The following is a 16,124-nucleotide window of genomic DNA, read 5'->3' on the forward strand; positions in this document are numbered from 1 at the left end:
AATAGTTGCCTTAAACCAAATATTAAAAATCTAGTCCCAAAAATCCCGAGTGTCAAGTTTTTAATTTGGCTGAGTATATATTCAAGCGATTTCTAGAAAATGGTTGAGCTAATTGAGTTACTACATAACGTGTAAGCGTTAAAGACAAACCACTTATTTCGCCAGTTTAATTATTAAACATAACACTAATATCTGCATTAACCGTGGCCATGATTAGGATCAGAAAAAGACTTACCTCTTCATAAAATACTTTGATCTTCTAGTGGTTAGGACTTCGAAAAGGTTGGTCTGGTCTACGGCACCACTTAAGAGTATGCGATATAACCACAGGTTCGTCGATGTACAATTCTACATTTGGGGGCGGGGGTGGCTGAATAGTTAGCACGTGCGCGCTGTACCATACAGTCTGTCATTGATTCAACTGGCGTGGTTTCAAATCCCCGGTTGTACGTGGCAAGGAGTAGGGTCGCCTGTCCAACCTCGTGGGTTTTCTCCGGGTCCTCCGGTTTCCTCCCACTGCTAAAGACCCCTACGCGCAAGCGAATTATTGAAATTACCTAGTTTGTGTCGAGTGGACGTTAAACCCCATTTCTCTCTCTCTCTCTCACAATTCTACATATGAACGTCATTTGTGGTTAGATATAATAACGTCTATATACAGCTGCTCCTACTAGGTCTCAGAAGACCTTATTCTCCCGGGGTCCGAGGGCAGAGCCTCTCCGACGTCCCGGAAGACCTCTAGGTCTCTCCCACCTGATTCTCAACTAGACTTTTTATAATCTGGAGCAATATCTGTCGCGTCAGCTAGGCAACCATAAATATTGTTGGTTTTCAAATTAAACTCTTGTAAGTATTTGATTTCGTTCTCCGTTAAACAGGGACTATGTGTCCATATCATTCGACGTAGTGCGGTCATATTTCTGGATAGTGGCGGAGAGTTTAATTTTAGATAGTAGTTGGTATCGTTCAATATGTCTAATACCATTCTTTTATAGTTCTCCGATTCCAAAATGACTGTTGCACCACCTTTATCGTGGAGGTCGGATGTTCCATCCCTGCATTGGCCGAGAAAGTTCATCCAGATTTTCCGACGTGGTTCTTCCTTGTCAGTGATGTAGGACGGAGGGCCTGATAAGGACAGCTGTCTAGTCGTTCGGATGGGACGAAAAACCGAGTTCAAGTGTATACTTTGGCGAGCACGTAAGAGATCCCTTGATAGCTGGAATTCGATATAAGAGTAAGCCGTACTGCCGCTGTCCGGGCAAAATTTCCCTCATAGCACACTATATGGTGTATGCCCGTCTTCAATTATCCCATTTCGGAGCAGAACAGTATAGGACGCTAAACCCCATTTCATTTCATTTCGTTTAAATCAAATATCAATGTACAGACATAAGTCTCCCTCTCTCTGACTCTCATAACATATCAAATATATGGTTAACTAGAAGAATGCCCGGCTTCGCTCGGGAGTCATAACTCCGAAACCGGAAGTGGTAGACTAACGCCACCTGGCCTATGTTACTCCCCAGTCTGAGCTACCCCTATACCCCAAATTTCAGACTCGGGGCAGACCTAGTGTAGCCGCCAACCCCGAACAGACAGACAGACAAACGACAGTCACAAATATTAGTATAGATAGATAGAAACATGACATTCAACAAATTCTTGCAATCGATAATCCTATGACATACAATAAAATGATTCATATAATGTTTAATTATTATCATGTTGTACTAGGCTGTTAATATATTCAACACTACAATTTGGCTTAGTGATTTATTATGCACATAGAATAAATATATTGTATTCTTAAATTGTATTGTTATAAAAGTGGTCACAAACATAGCCGAACTATTTCAACATTCAGTGAATTTTCCACAAGAAGAGATATTGCGCAACAGACCCCATACTAGGCCCGTTCCTTTATTTGTGACGTATTATGTTGGATATAGAAGTAAGACAGGCAGTGCGGTGAATCAGTTCGTGTGAACTTGTTGGTCTTAATAATAACGACACAAAATAAAATAAGAAGTAACAATCATGTCGAAGCAAGAATTCTCAGATGGTAAGTCTGTTTTTATTATGCATAAAGTATTTTATTTACAGAAAAAGAACGGGGAACAGGCTGAGCGTGTATTAGACCACCCCTCTCTTGTGTACACAAAATAATATTATTACAAATTCATGACAACTTTAAATAACCTGCGTGTTTTACACACAGGATTTTATTACCAGATAAAGATTGAGGAACAATCTAGGCCTATATTAGGCTATCTATTTCCAATAATATATACAAAATTAATATTACCAATTCATAAAAAGATGGTTCTGGATAATTTACAAATTAATATTACCAATTCATGAAAAGATGGTTTTGGATAATATAAAAATTAAATGAGCAAACAAATATAATATTTATTTACAATTTCAGGTTTGCCATTTTCATAATATTTAATACATTTTCAATTTAACCCCAGGCTAGCATTAGAAACCTATAGACGTTTTGTAATATCATACTAGAAATATTATCGAAGTAATAATCGACATCTTCAAAATCATGACCACTAGCGAATACAGAGCTATCCGAGATGTGCCGAAAGAATTTGAAATACTTTCTTAATTGCTAGGGGGGTTTGATGGTCGAATGGTTAGCACGTGCGCGCTGTATCATACGGTCTGTCATTGAATCAACTGGCGGGGTTTCGATTCCCCGGTTGTACGTGACAAGGAGTGGGGTCGCCTGTCCAACCTCACCAAAAGTTGTCTTAGATTACTAAGTTATAGAGTCTACTCATATTAGAAATGTGAGTTTAAAGCTCCCGAAAACCTGAAAAACATTACTGAATTTATGATCCGTTTCAGTACCGTAATTCCAATTGGTCATATCTCATAGGTTAAGGTTCATATACTATACCCTATGATTTTTATTTATTTTTTTTTTTGAGGGGGGGGCATGTTCCCACCATTGGTCCAGTTGTTATGGAATGATCAAATATTTAAGACATAATGGGCTATAATCAGTACACATGTCGTGTATTTCTATGGTTTCGGGCATTAGTAAGTATAATAAAAAATAATAATAATAAAAAACACGTGTTGAATGGACCTAGCAGGCGTATGTAACCGCCGTTCTATTTGCTCTGTTTACGAATTTCAACGAACAAAAGTATTTAGCAATAATTCAATAAGAATTTTTATAATTGAATACAGTGATTGTAATACATACAACTGAGTTGTACTATAGAATACATACAATAGCATATACATTAATATTTTAAGGTTTCAGTGAATAGAGCCACTCACACTTCGATGTGTGTCAACTTTATTTCAACAGTAGACTATCTCCTTTGAAGATATTGTTAACACTTTCTGAATTTAGCATGTGTCACCCTGCTTTCAATAACTGGCTATATGTGCACAGATATTGTTATATTTTCTGTATTTGGCATGAGTCACCCTGCTTTCAATAACTGACTATACGTGTAAAGATATTGTTATACTTTCTGTATTTAGCATGGGTCACCCTGCTTTCAATAATGTGTGAATATATGTGAAACTTTCTGTATTGTATAGCCGTCTACGTTGTCTCTGTAACGGATTGAATATTCCCGGGCAGACTTTATATTCAAACAAAACATTGAGAGGGGCCAAGTTTAATTTATGGTTGGTATTCATAAATAAAATACAAGGCCCTTTAAACTACTTTATTCTCACAATTACATTTCAACAAAATCAAGACATGGTGTTGACCTGTAATAACACAGTAAGGGTATGGTGTAATTGTTTATTGACTTATCAACATAACAAATAAACATAACAACAATCAACAAAGAGCATGGTTTCTTTTATTCACTTTCTGTGTGATTTACTAATCTTATTTTAAAGAAATGAAAATGAAATGAAATGGGGTTTAACGTCCTACTGGTCTGCTCCGGCTGGGTTAATGATTACGTGCATACGCCATACAGTTTGCTATGAGGGAAATTTTGCCCGGGCAGCGGCACTACGGCCTACTCTTATATCGAATTACAACTTTCAAGATATCTCTTACGTGCACGCCAATGTATACACGAAACCTTAGTTTTTCGTCCCATCGGAACGACTAGACAACTGTCCTTGTCAGGCTCTCCGTCCTGCGCCACTGACAAGAGTGAACCACGTCGGAAAATTCTTATGAACTTTCTCACCAATGCCGATCGAACACGCGACCTCCAGGCTAGCGACCCAGCGTCCTACCCACTTAACCCCAGTGGCCTTCCCCTATTTTAAAGATGCATTATCTAAGATAAAGAACTGTTCGAAATTTCATTCAAATTATTTTATTATGAGCGAAGTTATCACTAATTGAAGTTTTGACACATATTATTTATTATCGTAGCAACGTTACTTTTTAATCGAACCTCAGCCTCGCTTCTTCATTTTTAAATTAAATCAATAAATGGTGATCGTATTGTAATCCGTTTACATATGGGCCATCCGATGTTCTAGAGTTGATTAAAGGCTTAAGTGCCACGTGAATAAATGTCTAAATAATTATTTATATAACATTTGAATTAAAAATAAAATCCTGTAATAGTCAGAATTAGCTTTAACATAATACATCTTTAACAGTAAGTGCAGGAGGGTCATAAAACACATAAACAATTAAACAATTACACAGGACAAACACTATATCACACCAAGTGAATGGATCCGGGAACCGGTCGTTAGGGACCACTGCTCTTTATAGTCTCATTCTAATTGTATTTAAAATACAGATGTGACGTCATCCTTTGATGTTGACGTTCCATTATTTCAATGTGCCAAGCGTACATTATTTATACTAGTTGAAATATTGAACCCGCGTGGCGTATTTCATTGAAATGCACGTGCTGGATAGTGTCTGTATTTTAAGTTGTTTAATGCTTTCGTGCAAGCCATTGCGTAATAAGTAGAATAGCGCTCGTACTAACTCACTCGTACTATATCAATATATTATTTATTGTCTCGCACTCGACTATTAAAGATACATTCCCGGGTGCAAACTGGATGATTTGATGGATGATATATTTGGACTAAAAACAATTCAAACTAATTAATTTATCATAATTTTGCTTCAAATCCTTCTCAAAACATTGTAATTGCCAAGGAATGCCCTACTTTAAAAATCGATCGAAAGAGGTCATGTTTGTATCACGTGATTTACCTCTCTCCGTACCTATAGAAACGGCAGCGAAGACAAAGGAGATTTCATGGCGTACACAAGACGATGCTGTCTGTAATCGCTGACTATTTATTACAAATATCGGATCCTTATTAAATGCTCGGATTATCCACTGCCCGCGTCTTTTCCCGTGATTTTTATCTCAGAAAGTGTTGTACGTCTTACTCTTCATAAAGTTTATCAACATGTACACAAATCGCCCAATGTTCGCGTGCAGCAATCGACGTCACGCCTGCAGATATTCCTAATCGTCGGGCTGTCGATTAGGGGAACCCTTACATTTATGTACTGTATACGATGCATGGGAATTCAGTATTTTTCTAGTAAGATTGGATATCTCTTCCTTCCATACATACCAAAATTGCCATACTTTTATAGGCAATAACCACCTGATAAATACTTTTCTGGGAACCTATCTTTAAGGAGACATTATTCAAGAGCTAAATCTGCTTACTAGAGGCCTTTCTTTACGCCTTAAATGTCATATAAATTATTAAGTAGTCATTTTTATTAACATGACCCGACCATAATCAACCCCCGATGCCATCGAATGCTCGAGATTTTAACTAGATTAGAACGGTTCGAATATACTAGAATCGTGGTTACGATAATATACAATCAATGCACACATCTTGTCAAAACTACAAACAGAGACAACTTGTAAAAAAAATAATAATAATAACGTATTTTTATAGCAAGAACGATCAGCTCTTTATCTAAATCTTACATAATGTATCTTTAAGTTAAGTTAGGAGAGAGATAATGAAATCGGGTGTAACGTCCACTCGACACAAACTAGGTCATTTCGGGACTAACATATGGTTTTATTTCAATCAATAGCTTGCGCTTAGGTGTCTTTAGCAGTGGTTAGGGGGGGGCGGAGAACCCGGAGAAAACCCACGAGGTTGGACAGGCGACCCTACTCCTTGTCACTTACAAACATGGATTCGAAACCGCGACACTTGACTCAATAACAGATCTTATGATGCAACACTTTAACCATTCGGCCATCCAACCCCCACTTATTAATTTAAAACATCTCCAGTAATATTTATAAATAAGATATAAGTCATCTATGGCAAGGTTTGGGGGCATTTGTGTGGAACTTTTCACCACAAGAGTTCCACAAGATACTGGGTTTCTGAAAATAAATACATTCCACAAGACTTTCGACTTGGGTTTGTGGTGTTTTTCACCACAAGAGTTCCACAAGATTTTGAACTTAGAAAAAAAATCAATTTTTTCAAAAATTTTAGCTCATACCTCCCTATATGTCTGTGTGGTACCACATTCCACAAAATTTGCGACTTTTAGAATAATTTTGATAGAATGTTTTGGGTCTGTGGTGGTTTTCACCACAAGAGTTCCACAAGATATTTTTCAAAAATTTCTTCTCAGGCACCCCTCTGTGCCTATGTGATTGTGATTTATTAGTAGTATTATTATTTAAAATATTTATCATACTAAGGGTCGGGTAAGATCTATACCGGCCATGAACACTGGGCAGATGTTCGTGTCCCCATGTATAAATAATAATAAACCATAAACAATCCATCAAGCACGTGGTTAGAGTTGTTTTATACACGTTAGTATATATTATAACAAAGAAGGTAACATTAAGAAAAGACAAAAACAATGAAAACTAATTAAAAGTTCATAATTAATGTTTAGATTAGATATTTTGAATTCGTCGTCTAACAAAGCAGAAATTCTGTGCCCCCCCCCCCCACCTATTCCCATGATGCGCGAAGCACGTGCTGATTTTGCTTAATGGTTAATTCAACCTGATTATTGGTTAACTCTTTTTGATAAGGCCAACTTCAAGTTTGGTGAAAGGTCACGAGATGTTAACAGGGCTAATGCTAATCCCAACCCTAACCCTAGCCCTAATGCTTAACCTAACCCTAACCTGCAATCTCGCCAACAATCACGTGCCCTAACCTTATTCACAACTGAGCGACCTTGACGAAAATTGAGCTGGCCTTAACAAAAAGATTTAGCCCTGATTATGCTGAGACATGCTTAGACTCTTTACAATCGGGATATCTTCATCCACGTTTTCCTCGTTTTATTGTGTGTGGGCTTTACAAATTAGTCAATTCCGTGTAAGCTATAGTTCTTCCGTGTCGGTTCTACGCCGTGAAGTCAAAATTAAATTATCTATAATTTCTCCAATTTTATAATGTGTAGAATAGATGTATATCTATAAAATATCTTTCCTTGTCGTTCAAAGTTTTCAATACTTTGGGCGGTATTGAGAAACAAACGCTCTTAGTAGGTGATCGGCAGGACCTGGCAGTAATACATTTTCACCGATTTGGAGAGAGAGAGAGAGAGAAATGGGGTTTAACGTCCACTCGACACAAACTAGGTAATTTCGGGACTAACATATGGTTTTTAATTTTATTTCAATAATTCGCTTGCGCGTAGGGGTCTTTAGCAGTGGGAGGAAACCGGAGGACCCGGAGAAAACCCACGAGGTTGGACAGGCGACCCTACTCCTTGTCACGTACAACCGGGAATTCGAAACCACGCCAGTCGACTCAATGACAGACTTTATGATACAGCGCGCGCACGCTAACCATTCAGCCACCCAACCCCCCTCACCGATTTGGACACCCTATTATCGAACTAGTCATTATTTTTTCAGGGCAAGCCCTAATATATAAACTCTACTTGCGCTGATAAAGGGCGAGTTATTGGGCTTGATATGCCCCCAAATTGAAAAATGTAGACACATTCTATGCAAAAAAACGGGTGTATACCATTACGAATATTTGGAGCAACAAAGAAAAGAAGATGTTTCACATAAAGACCACCGCCACTTTTCTATCAAAAAAATAATAAATACTATCAGTGGTTGTCGCGCAGAGGGTTTTGTGGTTAAAAATAAGTTAAATACAATTAATTGTAAATACACTCTTCTACATCAATGACAACAAATAATTGTAATTACACCCTTTGTTAATCAATTACAACAAATAATTGTAAACACACCCTTTCTAAGTTAGATACAACAAATAATTGTAAATACACCCGTTTTTAATCAGTTACAACAAATATTTGTATATACACCTGTTCTAGGTTAAATACAAATATTTGTATATACACCTCTTCTACATCAATTACAACAAATAATTGTATATACACCTCTTCTAAGTCAATTACAATACATAATTGTATATACACTTCCTCTACATCAATTACAACAAATAATTGTATATACACCCATTTTAAGTTAAACACAACAAATTCTTTCCTGTATATGCAAGTCAATTACAATTGTAGTAATTGTATTTACACCCCTTCTATGTCAATTACAAGAAGTTGAATAATAAATAGCGGCAATATGAATATTTGTTTCATCTCGCAATCAAGGTGCTGCAGTATGCGGATGTTAAAGTTGGGAGTATAACTAGTAGGACCGCTGGTCAAGATATTTAGAATATATTAAAATTTAGCAAAAACACTAATCGTTCTTATTTATCTTTCAGTTAAGAATCCCCAAGGATACCCCCCGCAGCAAGGGTACCCCCCGCAGCAAGGATATCCCCCACAACAAGGATATGCCCCACAACAAGGATATGGTCAAGGATATGCCCCACAACAAGGATATGGTCAAGCGCAATACCCAGCCGGTAGCAATGTTATTGTAAGTATGAATTATATGGTCTTTACTTATATCTACTTTCAGTTTGTTGGTTTTTAATTTATCACTAGACTACAGCCATTTTATCTTTACTAGATAATTCGAGATGGAATGCATAATGCCTACTATTTAAGTTTAAAATGTTGTGTGAGGTTTTAAAGATATGCAACCTTAACCTAATAAAACTGATGGTTGCAAGTATCTTTGATTCCTCTTGGGGTGGGGGGGGGGTCAGGGGCATAATAGATCATAAGGTCTATTAAGTGGCGTGGTTTCTATTCGCCGCTTGTACCTGAAGAGTCACCTGTCCTACTTCGTAGATGTTCTCCGGGTCCGCTGGTTTTGTCCCTTAGATAAAGGCCCCAACGCGCAGGCGAATTATTGAAATAATGTTGAACCATGCGCTAGTCCGGACATGACCTAGCTTATGTCGAGTGGACGTTAAACTAAAGATATGTAACACAAACTGACTAAAATTAGCATTAATGATTTTACACAACAGTTTGATTTCCCCGTTACTTCAAGAGGGACCATAGAGGATCAGTAAATAAGCACTAACTCACGAAAAATGATGTTGCGACGAGGTGAGAGGGAGAGAGAAATGGGTTTTTAACGTCCACTCGACACAAACTAGGTCATTTCGGGACTAACATATGGTTCAATTTTATTTCCATAATTGGCTTGCGCGTAGGGGTCTTTAGCAGTGGGGGGAAACCGGAGGACCCGGAGAAAACCCACGAAGTTGGACAGGCGACCCTACTCCTTGACACGTACAACCGGGGATTCGAAACTACGCCAGTTGACTCAATGACAGACTTTATGATACAGCACGCACGTGCTAACCATTCAGCCATCCAACCCAACTTGCGACGATAGGTACAACATCAAAATGGTACAACCTCAATTGTTGTTTGGAAATAGAAGCGGGGCCACAGCGGATTCAGTTCATAAGGCACTGGCGCACTAACCCCGAGATTCCGTGTTTGATCTCAAATATATTGGACTAGACTAGGGTTGTTATTGAAAATGATACTACTGTCTGTTCCAGGCGACACTACGACTCGAAAATGGCTTGTTATTTCTTCAGTTTTTAATTAAAATCCTTAAAACTTAACGACCTACCTGAAATTGTCACCCCTTTACTTTCTACCGCACGTTAACTAATTTCAGACAAAGCTATATAACCTTTCTCTCTTGAAAAAACGTTGTTTATTTATTTCGCGGTAATGAAGACAGCCATGCCTGACCTAATTATTTGGAATAAACCAAATCCACCAGGGGTGTGGATTTGACATGGGGTCGTTTCGTCCTACTTGCATGTTTAAATAGTTGTTTCGGCTCAGTAGAATATAATTTGCTCTATGAGCTATTTACGGGAGGTAATATAAATTTGCTATTTGGTTTCAGACCACAGTTGTTTACTCTACTGCCTTAGATATTAAATTGGCGGCCCCAGTCCGGTGGCTTTTGGAAATTGCTATAAACTACATACAAAGTTTGACACGTAGTGACACGTCATGGAAATTTGGAAGTAGGCTAAATGACAATTCAAACGAATTGTCTATCTGGCTTTAGAATAATAGATATATAACTGTCGATTTTATTTGGCTTTGTACGACTTTTAATACTATTTTCAGACCGCCAAATCGTGGTCTTGTAGCACCTTTTAGAAAGATATATACACCTTAGTGGACGACCATAGTTGGCAATATATTGATAGGGGGCGCGCCTAAGGTATTTTTATAGATAGCCTACTCTATTTCTTGTTTGATTTAGTTTTTTTTGTGAAATGCCCCCAAGTGATAATATGACAGAAAACGGAACGACGTAGTAGCCACACAAGGTCAACTCCTGGTAGATCAAGGGCACGTAATTGCGTGTGTTCAGACCACGGGTGTTTGTTTTTTGTTCATCTTGAACTTAATTCAATTTCTGCAAGTCTACCTTTTAAACAAGGAAACGGGAAAAAAAATGTTTTACACAAATCATTTATTTACACAAATTCACAGAAAATGCCCCGACTATATACAATATATATTACAGAAGTTGTCTGGCCTACATTATGCACAAAATCGACACACTTCACCACACTTGCGCTTACATCAATCTCTTTCCCAGTACTTTCACAAGCATCCAACTTTCACACAAATCACAGCCCAATCAATTCACAATCGCACCCGATTTACTTCCCGGTGGGTTCTCACAATCACATACACTACACACGTTTATATCATCATCACTCGAATCTTCATTCGCAACACCATCGTCATCAATATTCTCAGCAAAATTTTCACTATCACACTCTCCACTGACATCGTCGTCCAAATCCTCACTCTCATACTCGTTGTCACTCCCGAACGAAATTACGACTGGTGGTATTTCCTCATTCAATCTTCCCGCTTCCCAAAACAGATCCTCCACCTTGTCTATGACGACAATGAACTGCACTTACATACTGGCCATTGTCGTGTAGTTTATGGATGGTCTTTCTTATTGTCATCAGGTCAAAATTATCTAATTTTGTTGAACATTTGTTAACCCTGCTTTTTGTAAAATTATTTTCCTGCATTGTAGATGAGTCATTTTTCAAAGCCCCGTACACAGATTTTAAGGGTATATTCAATGCGTAGGCAATCTCTTTTTGGGCAGTTTTATACCGTCTATAATTCATTTTACTCTGTTTCTCAAAATAAGTAAATAAACGATTAAAACATTGGTTCACATCTCGCGTAATCATCATCTTGAAATTGTAAATAACAATAATCACTTACCCAGTATTTACCTTCTTATATACACACATCATCGTGCACTTGCAAATGCATGTGATGAAAGGATGATCCATTATTCAAGGTATTATATTTTCCACGATTTGTTTTTTCTATCTATTCTACGATAATATCTGAAACAAATGAAAATAGATACCGTTAATCAAAACTATTTAAGTCCATAAAATTATAAGATATCGTACAAATTTACACTTTATCAGAAAGGTTACCATGCCATCTAATGCTGAAAATAAGTGTTCTGTGAGGAATATTGTAGGAGACATGCAATACTATGAATATCTTTAAGGAATATTAAAATACCGGTAACCAAAGAAACCTAAACACACAAACACACACACACCCACACACCTCGCACTGCCGCAAAACAAACGGGCGAATCCTTCCGCACAAATATTATTAACCGAATGCACCCGATTTGTGGAATACCTTATACCCTACCTGATATACGAGTGACCCAACATTCGCAAGTGCAGTGGTAATGTTTATGTTCAGAGAAATTGATTAGTGTCGAAAAATGTGAAATTTACAAGGGAATAAAGGATTTAAGGTTCGACGAAGAAAGTAATGGGGTGACAATTCAAGGTAGGTCGTGAAGTTGTAACCATTTTAATTAAGAATTGAAGAAATAGTAGTGTCGCCTGGAACAGACAGTAAGTTATTTATTTGACCAGATATTTTTTTTGGTTTCAGGTAACAACACAGCCACAGCCGTCAACACTCTACGTGGTAAAACCCCAGGATTATCTGGGATTCTCCATCTTTGTTTGTCTGTGCTGTTGCTGTCCAATTGGAATCGCATCAATAATTTTTTCATGCGGGGTAAGTATTTGAAATTGAATGAAATATTTGAGAGAGAGAGAGAGAGAGAGAGAGAGAGAGAGCAACACAAACTAAATCATTTTTTCGACAAGAGACCCTACTCCTTCCTTGTCACATAAAGGCTGTCAATCCTAACCACGCCCCCTCTCTCTCTCCTCCCCCCGCCTCTCTCTCTCTCTCTCTCTCTGTCTCTCTCTCTCTCTCTCTCTCAGCTTCTCCCTCGTAGTCCATAAATCGATGCGCAATTGTCCACGAAACAAGCATGCCAAGTTTCATGTCGCTGGTATTTGAGCCTTAGTTATTTTTTAGCAGAGCATACCCACAAGGGGAACAGGAAGATGAGTAGTCATAATCCTGTAAGTAATTGAAAATTTTAAAATCTTTCGGCGTTTTAATGTATGCTTACCATAACTCTATTTCAGTCACGTGATGCCTACACTGCTGGAGATGTGAACACTGCTCAAGCCAAGGGATCAACAGCTCGTACATTAAACATTATTGGACTGGTAATAGGTATTATTTGGATCATAGTAGCCATAGTTCTCAGGGTGGTCGTTTATTCAACGGCAGCAGTAACCACCAATAATTCTTCTCCTTATGCATAATCGAGTACAATATATTATGCACTGGACACTCGGGATTCAACGGCAGTAGTAAACACCAGTTCTACTACTTATGGATAATCGAGTACGATATGTTATGCACTGGACACTCGTGATTACTTGTAAATATTAACTAATAATGATAAAGACAAAAAATAGGGTTTACCTTTCTACTGTTCTACTCTTGACTGGGCTATTTAAGACGCCATACCACAGTCTGCTGTGAGGGAAATTTTGCCAAGGTTGCGGCACTATGGCCTACTCTTATATCCCTACTCTTATTTCGAATTCCAACTGCCATGGGTTCTTTTATGCGCACGCCAATGTTTACCCTTTATCGATATTTCGTCCCATCCTAAAGACTAGATACTGTTCCTTGTCGGGCCATCCTTCCGGCACTACTGACAAGGGAAAACCGCGCCGGGAATTCCCGAGGAACTTTGTGGGCCAACACTGGAAGCGAACCCGAGACCTGGCTAGCGCTAGCGGCTCCCTCATGCACGAACTTAATTAAATTATCTATGCATTAAAATAAAATCTACTTTACGGAATGTCTTTTATATAACTTACGATTTTATCATTAAATATAATATTGTTGTTAAGTTACGGAATGTCTTTTATATAACAAATGATTTTATCATTAAATATAATATTGTTGTTAAATTACGGAATGTCTTTTATATAACAAATGATTTTATCATTAAATATAATATTGTTGTTAAATTATCTGTTTATCATTAAACAATCTCCTTTCTTTGCCATAATATCACAGTTTATGTAAACGAAAATTTCCATCGTTGGTTTTGTTAGTATTTTTGTGGTTGTGTTGTGGGATGGGGTGGTTTTTATTTATCTTTTTTGTTTGTTTGTTTTATCTTTGTTTAAAAACAGCGATGAATAACATTTGTTACAATATTTATCTTTTATCCTTGATATAAATATTACCTGAGACTAATAAGTATAATTTTTCTTTCCTATTTTTAATTGCTTGATAAGCTTATTCATAGTTCATACACATGTGCAACAAGTGGCTTTCTTTTTATAAATGTAGTTTTTAGTATTATTATCATTATTATTATTATTATTACATTGTATATTCAATGGATGTAGGAAAATAAACTTCTTGTTCTTTTCTATTTTTTACTAAATTAAAACTGTAATGTTTTAAAATTGTGCAAGTTATTGTAATTGTTAATAATTAAGGGTTTTTAATAAATAAGGTTTTTATAATTATATTTTTAGTAGTATTATAATTATTACAGTGTATACCTCAATGGATGTCAGAAAATAACCTTCTTGGTGTTTTGTTTTACTAAATTAAAACTGCAGTTTTAAAATGGATATCGGAAAATGGCCTTCGTGTTCTTTTCTATTTTTTTTAAACTAAATTTTACTATGTTTTAATATTGTGCAAGTAATTGTAATTGTTAATAAATCGTTTTTTTTTTAATAAACCGTGGTTTTTAATAAATAAGGTGCAAATAATTGTAATTGTTAATAAATAGTGGTTTTTAATAAATAAGGTTTTTTATAATTTTAATTTTTATTATCATTATTGCAGTGTATACTCAATGGATATTGGAAAATAATTCTTTCTATATTCTTTACTAAATTACAACTGATATCTTTAAAATTATTTGAGTTTTTAAGAGGAGTTGGGTGGCGTGTGTACGTGACAAAGAACGGGGTTGCCTGTCCAACCTCGTGGTCCCCCGGTTTCCTTCTACAGGTGGGTTATTGAAATACAATTGATTCATATGTTGGTCTCAAAATCACCTAGTATGTGTCGACTGGACGTTAAACCCCATTCTCCGTCTCCAATAACAAGGTTGGCGCAGAACAGTTGGACGTTAAACTCTAACTCATTTATTTATATTATTGAAATGAAATGAAATGGGGTTTAACGTCCAACTGTTCTGCTGTTCGTTTCCAATGGGGCTAATGAAGACGGACATACGCCATACAGTGTGCTATGAGGGAAAGTGTGCCCGGCCTACTCTTATATCGAATTCTTTTAAGTGCACGCCAATGTGTACACGGGACTTTGGTTTTTCGTCCCATCCAAAGTACTAGACAGTTATCCCTGTCAGGCCCTCCGTCGTGGCCAATTAACAGGGGGAAACCACGCCGGGAAATCCAAATGAACTTTTCTCAGCCAACACCGGGATCGAACCCGTGAACTTCAGGGTAGCGAGCCACCGTGGCACCTTATATTATTGAAAGAATTCAACCTATAAAATTCGGAAAAATATTGTGACTCAGTGGTTAATTATCTGGTTGACACACCAGGAGTTCCGTCCCCCCCCCCCTCTCTCTCATATTAATGTAAACCATGCCCAAGTGGAATGAAAGTGGATCTATTTGGATTTTATTGGATTTTATATATTTGGGTTAACTGTCTGCCTTTGTTTGAAATTTTACGTCCCTAGATTTAACTGATTTGGCGATAATAAATATGTGTATTACTGTGTCGAGACAGGATGCTAAAATTAGTTTTATAAAAATCTGCTTTCGCTTTATCTTGTTACAAACCAAATTTCAATCATCTAACGCATGCTTCATTCCTATCCGAAGTCAACGCCTCATTTATTATTAAAGGTGTACTATTAAACTGGGTCAATCATACGTGCCCAACCAAGTTGAAACAGGACCTTGCCTCAAATATAGCTGATTTCTAGGTAATGCTCAGTCATGCATGTCAGACAAAGCGATGTGGCAATTCATTATTTCGCAAGCAGAAATATGCACCCTTTTCACACATACGTAATTGTATAGTAAAAGTATGTAGTAATCTCCCATTTGTAATTGTATGATCAAAGGATGTGGTAATCTCCCATTTGTATTGGAAAAGGATGTGTCAATGTAAGTATATATACAAATACTGAACTTAACAAACACACCCAAATTTTATTAGAGTGACATCTCTCATTTGTAAGGAGCCGCTTAAAGCGAGAATTTCATATTTTCTAAGATAGTCAAAACATATTTATTTCTATGTCTTTTGCTCAATAGGTTGTCAACTCACTATTATACGATCATAGTTATCATTCACACACTTAAAAATG

At 37.1% G+C, this 16,124-nt stretch overlaps 1 long non-coding RNA gene across 1 annotated transcript; it reads left to right on the forward strand.

The window, feature by feature from the left end:
• Positions 1-1,905: 1,905 nt before the first annotated feature.
• LOC126829427 (uncharacterized) lies at positions 1,906-13,644 on the forward strand. Its single transcript, XR_007683391.2, has 4 exons — positions 1,906-2,065; positions 8,698-8,855; positions 12,329-12,457; positions 12,880-13,644. It is a non-coding gene; the product is annotated as an uncharacterized LOC126829427 (long non-coding RNA).
• Positions 13,645-16,124: the final 2,480 nt, after the last annotated feature.

The sequence above is a fragment of the Patella vulgata genome, chromosome 8 (genome assembly GCF_932274485.2).
Source record: "Patella vulgata chromosome 8, xgPatVulg1.2, whole genome shotgun sequence".
NCBI classification, from domain to species: Eukaryota; Metazoa; Mollusca; class Gastropoda; family Patellidae; genus Patella; species Patella vulgata.